The sequence below is a fragment of the Carcharhinus amblyrhynchos genome, chromosome 30 (assembly GCF_965287045.1).
Source record: "Carcharhinus amblyrhynchos chromosome 30, sCarAmb.v2.hapA, whole genome shotgun sequence".
NCBI classification, from domain to species: domain Eukaryota; kingdom Metazoa; phylum Chordata; class Chondrichthyes; order Carcharhiniformes; family Carcharhinidae; genus Carcharhinus; species Carcharhinus amblyrhynchos.
Window position 1 is genome coordinate 6,885,290 of NC_137353.1, and position 5,397 is coordinate 6,890,686.

The following is a 5,397-nucleotide window of genomic DNA, read 5'->3' on the forward strand; positions in this document are numbered from 1 at the left end:
GCATTCTCACTAAACCAAAATATTTGTCAGAATGCTTGTGGTGCAATAAATCTATATATATATATATGTATATATATATATAGCAACTGCCAACACCTTACCCCACATAAACCAATCCAAAATTCTCCTGCCCATGTCTGAATGCACCAAATCCCATTCACCCATCACTCCTCGCGGAACTACACCTGCTCCCGCTTAAGCAATGTCTTGATTTTAAGATATGCATCCTTGTTTTCAAGTTTTACCATGGCCTCACCTCTCTCTACCTCTGAAATCTCCTCCAGCCTCACAACCCTGCAAGATCCTGCGCTCCGCTGATCCTAGTCTCCTGAGCATCCCCATCACTGAAGGTCTTAGCTTCAGTTGCCTAGGCCTTAAGGCCTGGAATACCTTCCCTATGCCTCCCTGCTTTTCTATCTCTCTTTCTCCTCCTTTAAGACAATCCTTTATGCCTACCTTTTTGCTCAAACCTTTGATCCTCTGACATGAAGGGCTGGGTTCTCCAATCTTGTCCGCAGCTGGGATTCTCCTGTCCCGCTGCAGTGAATGAGATTTAGCTGAGCGCCAAATTATCCATGCTCGCTGGCAGCAGTGGCCAGAGTGGTGAACGGTCAGAGAGTTCTAGATGATATCTCTTATCGTGGCTCAGTGTCAAGTTTTGTTTAAATACACTGTTTTCGATGCTAACTGCACTATAAAAATACAAGTTGTTGTTATCAGGTGTAGCCAGTGGTCAAATAAGGTGCAGCTTGACAAGTTATGGAAAACTTTATAGAACATAGAACAGTACAGCACAGTACAGGCCCTTTGGCCCTTAATGTTGTGTTGAGCTGTGATCGAACCCAAGATCAAGCTATCCCACTCCCTACCATTCTGGTGTGCTCCATGTGCCTATCCAATAACCGCTTGGAAGTTCCTAAAGTGTCCGACACCATATCACAGCAGGCAGTGCATTCCACACCCCAACCACTCTCTGAGTAAAGAATCTACCTTGGACATCCCTCCTATAATTCCCACCATGAACCTTATAGTTATGCCCCTTAGAAACAGCTACATCCACCCGAGGAAATAGTCTCTGCACGTCCACTCTATCTACCCCCCTCATCATCTTATAAACCTCTTAAGTCGCCTCTCATCCTCCTCTGCTCTAAAGAGAAAAGCCCCAGCTCCCTCAACCTTTCCTCACAAGACCTACCCTCCAAACCAGGCAGCATCCTGGTAAATCCCTTCTGCACTCTCTCCAATGCTTCTACATCCTTCTTATAGTGAGGTAACCAGAACTGTACACAATATTCCAAATGTGGTCTTGCCAAGATCCTGTATAGTTGCAGCATAACCCCACAGCTCTTAAACTCAAACCCCCTTTTAACTTACTATTTTAAGTAATGCAGTTCCTCTGTTGCTCAATTCTACAGTAGTTTTCAGAATGCTGCTCCTTTGTCAGGTAAGCACTAACCTGATGAAGGAGCAGCGCTCGAAAAGCTAGCGGCGTTTGCTATCAAATAAACCTGTTGGACTTTAATCTGGTGTTGTGAGACAAAGAGGGATGGGCGATAAATGCTGGCCCAGCCAGTGACACCTATGTCCAAAAACCAGCCTCTCATCCATTACACTTCCCGCTGCCTCGGGAAAGGCAGCCAGCATAATTAAGGACCCCACGCGCCCTGGACATTCTCTCTTCCACCTTTTTCCTTCAGGAAAAAGATACAAAAGTCTGAAGTCATGTACCAACTGACTCAAGAACAGCTTCTTCCCTGCTGCTGTCAGGCTTTCGAATGGGCCTACCTTGCATTAAGTTGATTTTTTCTACACCCTAGCTATGACTGTAACACTACATTCTGCACTCCCTTGTTTCTTTCTCTATGAATGGTATGTTTTGTCTGTATAGCACACAAGAAACAATACTTTTTACTGTATGTTAGTACAGGTGATAATAATAAATCAAATCAAATCAATGAATGATTTACAGCTATTTCTAGAATGCTATTGTTGTCCTCTATTGTGAAAACCAATGCAAAATACCCATCTAATTCACCTGCCAAAGCCCTGCTCTCCACTATCAGACACATTTTCTATCGGACCAACACTCACTTTATTTAACTCTTTTCTTATTTAAATACCTATAGATACTCTTACTAACTGGCTTTCAGATTACTAACTGTCAGATTACTGTTCAGATTACTAACTAGCTTTCTCATATACTCTAGATTTTCCCCTCATTGATAACCCCCATGACTTGCATGTGGAATAGACCACCCTGTCGGACTTGTTGAGTACAAGCCCACTGGGGATTGGTAATTAACTAACCAGGTGGAGCTTGTATATTGAGCCCTGTATAAAGCAAACCCCTGGATGGGTCCATGATTGTGATCATTCCAGTTGGGATCTGGTTGTGTTTGCCACAGGCTTGTGGTTTTGCTTTACTTCACGTTGTGCAATGAAGCACTGTTCCTTTACAGCCAGCTTGTGGGGTTATTAAACCCTCCTTATCAATCTTTCTGTCATTCTTTGACCATCTTTATACTCTTTCTAATCTTCTGACTGCTACTTGTCTTTAGCCTTTCTCTTTAGATTAAAACTGTCTTTAACTTTTTTAATTAACCATGGAAGTGACAGGCTTCCCTTTGAAAATTTTCTTTCTCATGGGAATGTATCTATTCCACTTATTATGAAATATCTTTTAAATGTTTCCCATTGGATCTCAATAGACCTATCTCTGAAGCAAATTTGCCAGCTCACTTTAGTGAGTTCCACTTTCATGCCTGGCTTGGATTTCCAGAAGCTTTAATAAGATGCCTCATCAAAGGTTAAAGCTGAAATGAGATTAGATGATGTGGAGGATGACATATCAGCATGGATAAAGGATTGGTTAGCTGTCAGAGAGCAGAGGCTGGGAAGCAATGGGTCTTTCTTGGGCTAATGGAGTGCCACAGGGATCTGTGCTGTGGCCTCAACTATGTACGACCTGTGATGTGGAGATGCTGGTGTTGGACTGGGGTAGGCACAGCACCAGGTTAAAGTCCAACAGGTTTATTGGAGCGCTGCTCCTTCCTCAGGTGGTAAAGGAGCAGTACTCCGAAAGTTGTGATTCCAAATAAACCCATTGGACTTCAACCTAGTGCTGTGAGACGTCTTACAGGACTTAACTACATTAATGATTTGGATGAAGGGATTGAATGTATGGCAGCTAAATTTGCAAATGATACCAAAATAGGTAGGAAAGCAAGTTTGCCAAGAGGCGGTGGAGAGTCTGCAAAGGAATAGAGACAGGTTAAGTGAGTGGGCAAAAACTTAGCAGGTGAATTCTAATATTGGAAAATGTGAACTTGCCTACTTTGGTAAGAATAATGGAAAAAATTATTATAATAATAGAAAAAAAGGATTAGTTGTCCTGTTATATAGGAACAGGAATAGGCCATTTGGCCCTTTGAGCTGGACCTACCATTCAATTTGATCATGACTGATCATCAACCTGATAGCCAACTTCCTGCAGTATCCCCATGTCCCTCAATATTATTGGTCTCCAGAAAGCTATCGATTAGATCACACAATGTTAGCATGCAGGTACAGCAAGTGAAGGCCAATGGAATGTTGTAATTTATTATAAGGGAGTATCATTGTGGTATTGTTGCTTGACTAGTAGTCCAGAGACCCAGGGTAATGTTCTGGGGATCCAGAATCAAATCCCCTCCATGGTAGATGGAGAAATTTGTATTCAATAAAAACCTGGAATTAAAAGCCTAATGATGACTATGAAATCATTGTCAATTGTCGTAAAAACCCATCTGGTTCACTATTGTCTTTAGGGGAGGAAACCTGCTGTCCTTACCAAGTCTGGTCTACATGTGACTCCAGGGTCACAGCAATGTGGTTGGCTCTTAAATGCTCTCAGGGATGGACAATAAATGCTGGCCCAGCCAACGATGCCCACATCCCATGAATGAACGAGAAAATGGAATAAAGAAGTGGGAAAGTTTTACTGCAGCTGTACAGGGCCTTGGTGAAACCACATCTAGAATACTGTTACAGTTCTAGTCCCCTTATTTAAGAAAACATATAATTGCATTTGAAGTAGTTCAGAGAAGGTTCGTTTGATTCATTCCTGGGATGAGGGGGCTTATCTAGTGAAGAAAGGTTGGACAGGTTACTCGTTGGACTTTATTGAGAATAAGAGGGATCTTACTGTAATATATAATATCCCGAAGGGATCTGATGGGATAGATACTGGGAAGATGTTTCCACTTGTAGGAGAGTCTACAATCAGAGAATAAGAAGTCTATGGTTTAAGTCAAAGATGAGGAGAATTTCTTTCCCTCAAATGGTCAGTGGAATTTTCTTTCCCAGAAAGAGGTGGAGTCATTGAATTGATTCAAGGCTGAATTAGACAGACTTATGATAAACAAGAGGAGTTAAGGGGCAAAGTAGAGTTGTTATATATGTACTTAGCAAAGTATTATGCAAGGAGAACCACAAAGTAGGCCTCGTAAACTTAAATACTGGGAAACTCTTTATTGCAGGTGTGTCCTCTTGCAGTCAAATCCTAGGCTGTGTTCCACATTGGGTGGACCTGACCCTCCCAGGGGGTCAGATGGCCTGCACTCTTAAAGGGGCAGTACGCACCCCAAACCCCCAACATACATATATCACATCAGCCTTTTATAGAATCCCTATGGTGCTGAAGGAGGCCATTTGACTCATCGAGTCTGCAATGACCATAATCCCACTCAGGCCCTATCCCCATAATCCCATGCAGTTACCCTAGCTAGTACCCCTGACACTAAGGAGCAATTTAGCATAGCCAATCCACAATAATAATCTTTGGATTATTATGCCAGGGTGGGGCCTCCTCAGACACACCAGATGATGAAAAGGGTTGACCCCCAAGGCACAAGCCATCGCCTTGGGAGATGAAATGCTGCCACAGAAACCGGATAGACTTTGTACTCCATTTGAAGTTGGTTTGATTATCCCTCGGAGAAGAGCTGATTTTCTCCATCAGTCTTTGCCATCAGTCTGTGCAACCGTGACTTCAGGTGGCACAGTGGCACAGTGGTTTAGCACTGCTGCCTCACAGCACCAGGGACCAGGGTTCGATTCCGGGCTTGGGTCACTGTCTGTGCGGAGTTTACACGTTCTCCTCATGTCTGTGTGGATTTCCTTCGAGTGCTCCGGTTTTCTCCTGCACTCCAAAGATGTGTGGGTTGGGTGGATTGGCCATGCTAAATTTCCCCTTAGTGTCCAGGGATGTGTAGGTTAGAGGGATTAGCAGGGTAAATATGTAGGGTTGCGGGGATAGGGACGAGGTTGGACTGTGGTCTGTACAGAATCGATGGGCCGAATGACCTCCTTCTGCACTGTAGAGATTCTATGGTACAGAGTACAACATAAGAACATAAG